General features: G+C 40.7%; 1 protein-coding gene across 5 annotated transcripts in view; it reads right to left on the bottom strand.

Annotated features, from left to right (window-relative positions):
* The window catches only part of RNF152 (ring finger protein 152), a 45512-nt gene that overhangs the window by 16961 nt on the left and 15928 nt on the right, over positions 1–12623 (bottom strand). The window contains exon 1 of one of the 5 annotated variants that reach the window (XM_031049715.2): positions 10303–10362. The exons of the other annotated variants lie outside the window; for them this stretch is intronic. The gene's annotated coding sequence lies outside the window, so the exon portion shown is untranslated. Of the gene's footprint in view, positions 1–10302; positions 10363–12623 lie in introns of those variants that run through there. 5 annotated transcript variants of the gene reach the window in all.

Here is a 12623-nt window from a genome sequence, read left to right on the forward strand (position 1 = left end):
AGAAAATAATTATTCATGCTTTGCCAAATAACAGCATGGATTAGAAAATCGTTTTCTATTCTTTAAAGCACTCCTGTATATTTTAAGCAGTGAAGGCTCTGCCAGTTTCTTTCACACTCAGTTTGCAGCACCTACCTGACAGAGTGAGGTCTTTGCCAATAAACAGGGTTCTCAAGGGGTATGACAATTAAGAAAATAATGTAATGATCAATATAAACAATTAGTGCTGTTATTATTACTGACATCCACGCTCTTTGGTCTGAGCTCTCATCTTCTAGAGCAGCTGCCTCTAGAAAAGAGCAAGTGAAGAGAGCAAGTGCCAGCAGGTGGCACTCCAGAATATAAAGCGTTAAGCACCAAGGCTTGCAGGAGGAAGAAAGCCAGTTCGGCTTGGTTGTCCCACTAGCTTGCTTTAGCACCCTTCAGGAGGTTTGGTTTAGGTAGGATGACCATTTCCACTTTCCTACTCCCAATCAGCAGGGACAAATGCTGCCAGTACAAGCTTGTAGCACCATAAGATTATCCTGGTGCTGGATGGGATGCATCAGCAGGGAGAGCTGCACTTTGCATGGTCATGTCTAAAGGAGAGTACCAGCATACCAAAAGCACTGAGCTCATTACTTGCTCCCTGACTGAGGGCAGAGCTCCCACAGGATAGCTGGAGTTGTTTCCCATGTTGTGCATGGAGAGGTGGCAGTGCCTTGCTGCCTCCCACCACTCTCCTGCACTCCTCCAAACAAGCAAGCTGGGATATAGCTAAAATAAGGCTGGCCTTTATTGCTTAAAGACAGCACCAACAACTACAAACATACTTTAATGATTAGGAAACCAGTTTCCCTTCTGTTTATTTTCAGGTATGCTCTACACATACATAACAGCTACAATGTGTACCTTCAAGGTTAGGAAGTGTCACTACAGACAGTTTCTTGAGGCATGTTGCACTCCCACCCTTCCCTGAGCCTTCTGCCTTGCCCCAACACTCACACTCCTCCCACAGCCAAGTCAGTCAAACCAGCACTTCTTCCAGTTAAACATGATCGTCAGGAAAGCCTCTATCTTACAGTCTCCTCAGCCCCCTCAAAGGGCTGTAATTCACCTGGTCTTTGCGTATCTCATCCAACTGTAAGAGCAATTGCTTGTTTTGTTGTTGCTAGAAACCCTCCCAATCCTTCAGTCTTCAAAATGAGGCCCTTTAAAAACACTTCAATTTGGTGGAAATAGGAAGATCTTCCTTAAACTTAGGAAGACTGTGCTGTTACCTTGGAAAATAACATTTTAAATAAAAACTCTGGAAGCCAGTTTCTTTCTTCAACTCTAGGCATCAAGCATAGCAGTCAGCATTTAGAGAGCTAATGGACTGGCTCAGTTGACAAAGATGCAATTCCCACATCTCTCTACCCTGGAAAAGGTGAGAGTTTAAAACACTGAAGGTCATACAACTATGTGGAAAAAAAGCCTGCATTTTTACCCAAAGTCTCTATGAATTACCTAAAAGCTGCACAAATACAGAAAATAACCAGTCTTCTTGCAAAAAAAGTGTAAGTATTTCCTGCTTAAACTCTCCTTAAAGGCAAACATGTACCATGGGATCCATCTGCTCATGTGGAAATAGCAGAAAAGATCTGTTAGAAAGCAATTTCCTTTCCCCTCTTGTATATGTCAGTGGACCGCTGGCATTTCCCCTGCCCCCAAATTGACCCCAAATATTAAGACAGAAAAGTGGAAAAGTTTAAGGTTGTCTCTGTGGACAGGAGCAACACACTGACCAAATAAAGTCAGGCAAAGTAATGTGCCCTTCTTGCAGAAGGGGGTCCACAATCAATGCCACATTCCAAACTCATTTCTTCACAAGCATAAATACATACCTTTTATCTTGATGGTTCACTGACCTCACCTACTGAAAAAAGCACACTTCAGCTCAAGGTTTATGTACTATATGCACTGCACAAATTTGCTCAACACATGGTTTTAAAGCAAGTTATCTTTTAATACACAAAGATGGGCTGATGGCATGGAAAGGAAGAATGAGGCAATGAATGTTCTTGCTTATTCTGTCTTCCTAGCTGCTATCCCAATGTGGATTTGGTTCACAAAGTATTCACTTATGGAAAAGCAAGTCATGAGCATAACTGTAACCCATACCAGTCTCAATACTGAGCAGCAATGAAGCATGTAACTGTCTCATAATTATCATGAGACATCAGAAGTATTTCCAAGTCAGCAAGTTGCACAGTTGTTGCTGTAAGAATTTATTTGGATCTCCTGTTACCATGTATTTCCCTGAACAGATGCATAGGTGCTCTCCGGATACTCTACACACTTGATCAGGAAGCTGAACTAAGGGGTGCCCAGCCTCTAGTGTTCTCCTCACTATTAGGTACAAGGAGTCATTTTCTCTTATAAGCAATCTCTCTTGATACAAAAGACTTCAGTTAGTGTGGACTGTTGAGAGCTTTAAAGTTCCGACGCAACAAAATGTAGGCAAGTGCGTTGTGAGTTCAGAAAGGAACGCCAAGTTCTCCATCACTGACTAGTCAACAGATATGAAAGGGATCATTCCCTTTTTTAAGTTCTGAATTTAAATTTAGAAGAAAATATCCATATTTAGTGGAGGTGAGGGATCAAAGAGGAAAGGAACATTAGAACAAAAGCTTCTTGCTTTAAAGACGAGCATTCTATCCACTATATTCTTTTTTTAGCTCAATTTTTGCAAATCAGGTCAGATTTTGGAAGTAGACTTTCAGGCTCCTCAAAGTAAGTATGCAAGTGCATTTAAGTATGCAGGTGCAAAACACAGCTGCTTAAATGTGAGTACTATAACCACAAGAATAGAGGCATAAGACCTTTTAAGAAAAAAAAATCATTAAATATTTTCACTCCCTTATGTCTGATTGCATAACCCCTCTAAAGCAAGCAGTAAAGGTCACTGAAATGCACAGGCCTTTGCTGATGGAAAAATGCTATTGTATATTGTCTAAAAATACACAAAAGAAATAACTGCTAGAAAATGAGACCTTTGAAGGAGTGAATTGAAAAAATCCAACTCAGCATGATATCCTGATTTAAAATTGCACATGTAGGGCTTACAGTCACCTCTGTGTCTCTCATAATTGAAAAGGCAACAGGTTTATAATCTTATTAAAGGACAAAGCTGTAGATTCTTATCAGTTCATTAAATTGCCAGTGAATTATTTTTATTTTTTGTTTGTTTGCTTTGTTCTTGTTTCATAACCACCCATTAGCATAAAAAGATAAAGAGTTTTTCCAATGGACCACATAGAGGAGTTTCAGCCAGCAGAGGAAGGAGGAGCACAGGAAGGTAACCCTGTAACACCAGAAAAGATTAGGTCCCTCAAAATATGAAGGTTTTTTTGCTGTAGCTCCTCCAAGGACTACAACTGTAAAGTTCCTGCAGTTGTGGGGTTGTTTCTGTTGTCCTTCATCAAACACCACCACTCATTTTTGAGCCATGCTCATTCCAAACAAGCGGACATAAGGAAAAAAGCAAACATGTCACAAAGTTGTAACCTTTCTTTAAAAACTCTTCATTATCAAAGTGAAACCATGAGCACCGCTTAGCTCTTGCCTTCTTGTGTCAGGGATGTGGCTGTATCAGAAGAGATCTGGACTGTATACCAGTCTTCTAAGAGGTAAGTCAGTGTAAGTTTTTCCCCTAAACTATTTTCAAACGTGGGCACTATGTCCTCTTAAAATGCACGTCCTCACCTAAATCCTTTTCACTTACTTTTCACTTTTTGCAAGGATGTTCGGGAGCACCAGTATGATAACATGAACTGATTTCTGTATGAAAATAATTATAAATTTATATATGGGTTTATATATATATATATATATATATATATATATATCACAAGGACTTTTTCAGGTGAATAAGCAATTTCTTTAAAGCCTTATTTCTTTAAATCTGTGAAAACCAGCCTTTCTTTGTGCCAGTGACCCCTCCATGTGAAACAGCTCTACTGAGCTGGGTAAAGCCTCTTTCACAGTAACTGTTCTCAAGAGCTGATTTGGACCAGACTTGCCCAAAAATCCTTCCGGTGGAGAACTGGTCATCTCACAACCAGTCTTGCTTTCCCCAGATGCCAACATATGGGTGCTGTGTTTAAGAAGAAAGCCTTGCTGCTCTTCCAAAACTTTAGATAAAGAAGAGGGAGGCTAAATCTCAAAACATTCTGAAAAAAACCTTCAAAACAGGCAACCGAAGATTTTTAAGACCACCTCACAATCACCATGACGTGCCCTAGATATCCTGCTCTATTTGAAAATTCCCTTTCAGCTGCTATTACTTGTGTTTTCTGTGGAAATCATACAAACAGGGAGAGCGGCAGCTGGCAAGAGGCTGCAAGATGAAAGGCAGAAGACACTGTGAAATTGAGAGAATAAAAAATAACAAGTTTCTGTACACTTCAAGGCTTTCAGGAGAGTCAGGGAGGTTTTCTGAAGGGGAGGTGCTAATTAGCCAATCATAACAGTAGCAAAAGTGTCCTTGTAAATAGCTCACTGCTTATTAAAAGCAAATTTGGGAGCAATGCAACTTCACTGAATTCTCACCGATTTGCTATTACTGACCAAATTCTGTCTTCTAGACACGCTTAAACTAAATAGACTGACATTTCCTACTCCACAGTCAGACTATAGATCAGTCTGTTCAATTAACACAGTTCCAGCATTTCTGTTGATTGCTATTTTATAAGAAATGGAATCTACTTCAGATAGTAAAATCTGAAGTTTGAAGAGTACCTTATTCCCATTCCCAGTCTAGCTCCATCCACATTTCAGAAATATTTATGCCAGACCAGCAAGAGAAGTCTCCTCAGGCAAATCAAATCACCATCTCCTACTTGCCGTGCTTTGAACTTACAACAAATTCCAGTATCCATGTATCACACTTATTACTGCAGGGCACAACCCTAACAAAATAAAAAAAATAAAATAAAAAAAAAATTTAAAAAAGGTATTTTGTGCTTGGAAACTGGTTTGGAGAAAACTCCAGGAACAAACTCGCCAACAGAATTTCAAGTTGACAAGCAAGTATTCTTTATTGTGGCACCGGGAGACACGGGGGATAGCTCCTCCTAACGTGTGTCCCCGTACTGCTCTAGAGGCCATCCTTAGATGATCACCGGGCATATTACATCATTTTCCAGAAAGTTTCCCGCATTCATACAAAAATGTGATGGTGGTCTTTAAGGGTTGTCTACTTTTCCCAGCTTAATTAACACTACAGACATAGCAATCATCCTGTCCTACTTACCAGTTAGTTTAAGTGCTCTCATCCTGGCCATCAGCTAGTCCCAGATACTCCCCATCCCCTCGTCCTGTTTTTCCATTCTGCTTTTCTCACACCTTTTGCACTAAGGTTCTGAGGACCTGAAACTATGTCAACTACCTTCAGGCACCATTACAAAGCCATCAAACTTATCATTACTTAGAACTGATTACATCTTGTGCTTTTGTGCCTCCTTGTATCAAAACAAAAGCCAAGATACTGATTTAAAATAAAATTCAAGTGAGTTTTGATGGAAATTTAGGGTTTAAGAGGAACACCTTGTGAATAAAGTGAAACGAACAGCTATGTCACCTGTACTGAGAGAGGTGCAGCCTTTCTACTAAATACTGAAAGTTGGTATCTTATTTTCAGGACCATGAAATGTTGCTTATAGCAGCTCAAGGTACTTGAGTATGGGATAACCCATGTTCCCATCTTCAACAAGGACTGGGTTTCCTAGCTAGATTACATCTCCCATAACCACAATGGCAACTCAACATGAAAACAGGAGGTGGAAACCAGCCATAAAGCCAAGCCCCAAGGGAAGAATGGGAAAACAAAGTATGCTAATTACAGTTCCTATGAGAGATGGTGCTAGCATTCCTAAACCTAACCCTTCAGTCTTTTTTTTTTTAAGTGAAATAAGATTTGGGTGGGCTTTTTTCCCCTCCATAAAATAAACCAATAAACTTTGACAAAATTAGGATGCAGGGAAAACTTCCAGAAGGTAATGTAGGATAAGTCTTCAAAACAGCTGTAAAACCAGCCAGAGGTAAACATTCAGCCTTTTACTGTTTAAAAGCTAAAGAGGAATTATCTTTCTGCTCCAAGAACCTTCTTGAGCCTTCATACCAACATATCATCAACTCCATCCTTCACCACACAATTCTTTCCATTTTTAGTTTAAAAGAAAACTAGTACACAGGAATGATCTTTAAACCCTTATTTTTCAAAACCCCTTTAGGCTTTAGCTAGGATGCATCAGTGTGACAGAAAAAACGTTATCTACAGTCTTCACATCAGTGCCCCAGTGCTTGACACTGAAGTGAAATAGAATTAGAGGGGCACGTGATTTCCAATGCTGCAAGCACCCCATTTCCTCAAACTGCAAACATCTCATCCTCAAACTAGAATATAAGTGAGCCTGTGCTTTGCAATGGTACAAGACAGCCAAAACATGGTACTCCGTTAAACATGAAGGGAAGCAGCCTCATAATCTCCAGATCCCTGTGCAAGTTATTGCAATGAAGAAAGATTCAGAGTTAGGTAGAAACAATGTAGGCTGATGAAAAAAACTCATTATTTCAACACAATTCAATAATCTGGAACAGCAGCAGTGCTGCTTACCTGCCCCCTTCAATGGCCCCTTGTTCTTCTCCTTACTCTGACAAAAAACTATTCTCTGCTGCAATATAACTGAATGAGCAATGAATGTGTCAAGCATGGGTCTTTCACAGGGCTAGCTCACCTACCTAAGGGGCTGGCTTATGAACTGCAGTGATCTCTTCAAAGAATTGTATAGTACTTACTTTCATCAAGGCAGAATCTCAGGCATAAGCAAATGTTTGAATTAACACTTTTGCAGATAGCTCCCCAATAGGCTCAACAGTGGCTGCCTCAAAGTGACCTGGGGAAGGTAACTGAGTAAGTAAGTGTGTTGACTGCAAGCTTAAATTCTGAGCAAAGATTACGCCACCATCAGTAAAAAAAATGGAGGTACTATTTTCAAAAAGTTTTAAAATGCATAGCTTCAATGCTGGGTGTGTGGTCTGCAATTTAGAAAGCATCTCTATGAAGAGTTTTGCACTGAAGACAAGCATCAGAAATGTTAATACTGCCATTACTGGACATCTCAACTTTACCTGCACTAAGAAGATCTAATATGGCCTAAATTTAGCTTCAAACAAGGTTTCTATCCAAATTAATGTGCATGCAAGAGTCAAACTTCCCCAAGCCACACACCAGTGGCATATTCAATTCAAAGACACCTGGGTATGCTCATGGCAGAAGGAAACTTTCATTCACTAAGGGTGAATCTGACAAAATGATTTTTTTTCCCCTTTCTCCTGGATGAAAGTTTTAAGTACCAGCAATTTCAACAGCTCAGCAGAGCTCTTCCAATGCCTCCTGCTGACCCCATTCCACTTTGAAGTGTGCAATTCAATATTGAGGTCAGAAAGGAAAAGCAAGTATGAGGGAAAGGCAGAGACCTGGATTCCTGCCCCTGCTCCAATGAATATTTAATTATTTTATATTAAAAATTTATTTGAAAAAGGGCTAGAATCCATGCAAACTAATGGGTTTACCTGAAGAGAAAAAGATCCCCTATCAAATGCTGCCAAACAAAGGTGGGAGCTGAGTCTCCACTGCGTTCAGGCTGAGTATCAGACCTAACTCAGAGAGAGAAGCCACTATCTCCTCCACTCCTTACATCTCAGCAAAAGGTACCCAACTCCAGAAAAGAATAAAAAGGAGCAGTTTATGACATTTTCCTGGAAGAGGGCTGCCAGCATAAAAGACCTCCTCTTCATTCTCCCTTGTGTAGCCAGCCCATCATTTGGGATGTAGGCTTTTGCAAATCTTACTCTTAGGTCAATTTTTCTCCTGACACCACACAAGAAGCTTCATTATTTGAATAGAATTTCCCATAAAATACAGTGCCTGCAAGTTTCATAGGTCTTCTGTGGCTTTACTCAGTTGAAAATGTTCTTGAGTTGCTTGGATGTTTTGAAAACTATGGGCTGTGAGATTGTAAATGACAGCCAACCCAACTGAGCTAAACTGAACATCAAGTTCTGCATGCTGCTAGACACTGTTTCCCCTCAACTGACAGAAGTCCAGCGGGTGCAAGAGTTCAAGTACTCAGATAGTAATGTCTGAAGAGTAGGTCAGTACAAAGAAAGAATGGAACTATGCAGAGGCATTACACAAGCAGGAGACAAAAGTCAGCAAGTAAATTATTTGTAGCAAACAGATCTCACACACAGGTAGCTCTCAGTTCAATACTTCTCAAAAACAGGGCAACCCAGCAGACTTTCTTGCCAGTGAAGGTAAGTCTCCAAATAATCACACCAAAATATAAGGTTAAAAAAGGTGGGTGGAAGGAGGTGTTCTCTTTGTAGAAATCTGGAGCTGCATCTCCTGCACAAACAGGAAGCCATAACCCTGTCCCTCCAGACATCTGTCAAGCAGAAGCCAGGACAGGGACTCACTGGGCTGTCTGTCCAGCCAGGCACCACCAAGGCAACCAGTGTCATTTCAGCTAGCTGGTAGGATGCTGGAAAGCTCTGGGAAAAAGCACATGCAAAGGATGGCCACCTTCCACCAGCACCGAGGTATGACTTTTAAAATCAAAGCATGCACAGCCATACCACCATCTCAACACAAACACATGTCCATCCACAGCAGACCTAACAAAAAAATTTGTTTGCAAACAAAGCTGCTTATTCTTGTTGGTTGATTTGTTTGTTATCACTTATGATTCCTCATTCAGCAGCTGGCACCAGCATTGCCTTCAGCAAAAGCCAGTAGAGTAAAGGATGACATCCCAGGCAGCTTTCACCATGTGATATGAGGGTAGAGAGGAGGGGCATTTCCTTTACTTCCTAGAAGCAGATGAACTCCCATTGAACATCTAATTCAGACTTTAAGCTATCTTCACCAATCACTTGAAAGTTAAATAATTACCCTGTTTAAAGAAACCCAGCAATTATATTTTACATTCCCCCCCCCAAACAGCTACTGCTGTTGTGACAATATTCATCTTGTCCATGATGACTATTATCTGCTGTATAAATATTGATGATCTGAGTAATTGCTGCTCTGTACATATGCTTCTCACAGATATAAATTTCTCTGCCTGAAGTAGGCTGCTGACAAAGTGCTTTCCTCCTTTTGCATGGCAATGAAACATTACCGGAGGTGCCACTGAGAGTTGTTAATCCTGGGGGAAAAAAAAGAAAAAAGCAGCTAGTAACAACTGTCTTTGGAGAGGGGGAATGAAGCGATGATTGCCTTGACTGGGAAGACTAAATAGTCCCAGAGAACAAGTTAGCTAAGTCAGTATTCAAGAGGCTTAAGTTTAGCTTAGGCTGCAGCAACGTCAGGCACAGTTCAAAGGGAAAGAACTGCTTTGGCCTCAACACTGGCCACCACTGCTAAGCTGGGCGTGCAGTGCTCTTGGGATGTGTCATGTGCGACACACACCCACCCAGTGGTTCACTGATGATGGGGGTTACTTCTTCTGGATCAAAATCCAACTAGAAAAACAAGCCAGTCTTGTTCTAGGGAAGAACACCAAGCTGAACATTATGCTGGGATAAACAGACCCCCAATGCCACCCTGCAGCCTTTGCTGACACATGGCCAGTGTGTCACAGAAAAGCAAAGCTGGTCTTAAGGCACCCAACACACATTCACAGGTAGCACTAGCGTACAAGACAGCATCGCTTCAAACTCCTTTTGCTGGTTAAATGTGTTTGCCCAGGAGATTTTGTGACCAGTCAGGTAGTTCTCATGTCTTCCTGCGATTAGCAGGAAAAAAAAAAGAAAGAAATCACAAAAAACATCCCACTGCATGTCCTGGCTAATCTGATCATATTGCCCCAGGTCTGGCAGTACAAAGACACAGTTGTGGTAGACAGAGCCCTCTCACAGGCACCCAGCCTCCTACTTCCAGACATGATTTTTGCCTCTGTACTTTAAGCTGTCAACAGTATATGACAGATAAAGGCTTTTCCTTAGTGGACACAAGCTTTCTATATATAAAACCTAAGAGTCTGAACCTCAGTGAAACCTTCATCTACTTGCAGAGAAGATTTTTTTCTGCCGCATAAAGGTTGGCAAGATTTGTAAGAAGAGTTTCCTTGTAGAAATACTCTTTTCCCAAAGTCTCTACCCATCCTCCACAGTATCTGGAAAGAAACACTTGACAAAAACCTTATAATTATTTTAAAAACTAGTATTTCTAAGCTATGCTACAGAAATTAAGGAGAAACTAAAAAAGTGCCTTACTTGTGGATTACTGAAGATTAAGAAGAGTATGGAGATGATGCAGAAAGCAGGACAAAAGACATCGGACTCCCTATGGGAGCTGGAGGCTAGGGCGGGAACAAGAGGTGGGGGGTAGGGACAGAGAGCAGGCAGGAAGCAAGGCGCAAGCAAGATAAGGTGCAAGCAACTCTTCGAGTGCCTGGGGATGGAGAGGGAGGAACTGAATATTTGTAATGAGCAAAAGAAATATGAGTCTGGAAGTCTTACTTTCTCTGTTGCCTTGTTCAAACAACTGCATAATAAGCCATTATACATAACCACAGCAGCAGTAATTTTTATATGTACATTATATGCACATAAACAGATTTGGTGAAAGTAGTTACTAAACACCAATACAATCAATCTTCTCCCTGTGACACTGAGTGCTAAGCCATCCACTTGTTCAGTATGGCTCTTGTCATATAATTAATTCCCTCCTACTTTCTGCAGCGTCTTTCCTGCCCCCATCATTTCTATAGCGCTTTGGGGTTTAATATATAACAATCTCTAATGACAACTGCTGTACATCTCTGAATCTTGAAAGGAAGTTGCTTCTGGCAGAAAATTAAAGGTTGAACTCTTAGCAGTAACTCTGGGCATGCTTAACTAATACTAGGCCACATAACATAGCATAATTAGTCAAACAGGTCTACTTAAGAAAAAAGATTCACATCACCTCACTGTCAGTTCTTACACTGAATCATTTTGGAGACCAGTTGAAACAGAGCCCTGAATAATTCTCTAACATCAACAGCGCCCTGCATTAATTGAAGTGGACTGAATCCCAACTATAATAACCAGATCACCCCCAACCTCTCCACTCAGTCTTTTTTTAACCCTTCTGCTTTTAAGACAAGACGCAATCTAGCAGCCTCCAGCAAGTAGCCAGTCTTACCTACACGGCCTCCTACTTTTCCCAGATCCAATTTGTTTGCGTGAAGATTACTTATAACAAAAGCTGTATGCACACAGAATGGTTTACTGCTAGGGCAAATTATTTTGCATGCAAACACAAAATGCAGGCAGCCAAGCCACTAACTGCCCAATTCACAAGCACAAACACCCTTAGTGCTCTCAAACTTTTACATGCATATTAAGTTGAATGCAGTGAAATGCACCCATAATTTTCAAAGACCTATTAAAATACCTTTAAAAATATGACTCAAATCTTAAGTGTTCACATTTCTAAGTCAGTAAAAAGTGAAATCAAGTTGCCATCAAATAATACTCTATTATCTAGTTATTAATCCCACGGTTTACTCCAAAATCACGGTCACGTAACTATGCTAAAGCTATGCCTGTCCAACTTACCTTTTCCTGCACTGCAGTGTCAACCTGGAGCATAAAAAAATACTATGTACATCCACTACAGCTTAACTGCCAAATTTCCTTAGAGAGGATGCAAAACTGCAGTATTACCAGCACAGGTTGTTTTCATCAAGAGAGTAGCTAGTTTCATCACATCCGTGCCAGTCACTATGTCCACGAAAATAAATGCTTTGCTGGGTTTGTATCCTGCTAAAATATCTCTAGTGAAGATGTGAAAATGCAATTTCACTATAAAAAGGAATACAGTGGAGTTAATAATTTTTTGCACTGGGCACATTGCCATCTATTTTCATTGCTTCCAAACAGCCACTGCACTCTTAAGACCTAGGAAGCTGGCAATGTAGACTTCAGGACACTGCTTCTCTAAGCTTTCCTGGGGTTGCAGGATGGTGTTTGTACCTCCTGGATGCCAAGCACCCTTTCTTAACAGGTAAGAACAGGTGGATGCTACATTTTGCTTTCCTCTGCTGATGTGAGATCTTTAAGCAGGCTGTGCTGTTGCAACCAAGCCACAGTGAAGGAGAAACTTTTGAACTGTGATGAAGGAATGGCTAATTCATGTGTTTGCCTTCTCAAATTAGCACAGAGACCTGTACAGATCTGGGAAGGGAAGCACACTTACTACCCTTTCCTTTTGATAGAACATAACTATTTTGCGCCAGCTTTTCATAGGAAAGACATACATAGGAAGAGATTTTGCCAATACCTGGAGTTTTTTTGCTTTGGGAAGCTAGAAAATCCAGCCAAAAGACTGATGGGAAGTGTATGAGCACTATTTAATCAAATTTATATATTATGTACTTCTGAAACAAAATACTAGGAACCAAATACAACACCCGATAATTCAAACAAACTTAATAAGTAGTTTGAGATTCCAAACAACCTCCTGAAATTGCTACTCCTACAAGCCTCTTTCTTCTCGCTTTTTGGTTGCAGAAGGTAAGGTGCCAACAATCAATCTTAGAACAGGAGCT

This window comes from Melopsittacus undulatus, chromosome 1 (genome assembly GCF_012275295.1).
Source record: "Melopsittacus undulatus isolate bMelUnd1 chromosome 1, bMelUnd1.mat.Z, whole genome shotgun sequence".
NCBI classification, from domain to species: Eukaryota; Metazoa; Chordata; class Aves; order Psittaciformes; family Psittaculidae; genus Melopsittacus; species Melopsittacus undulatus.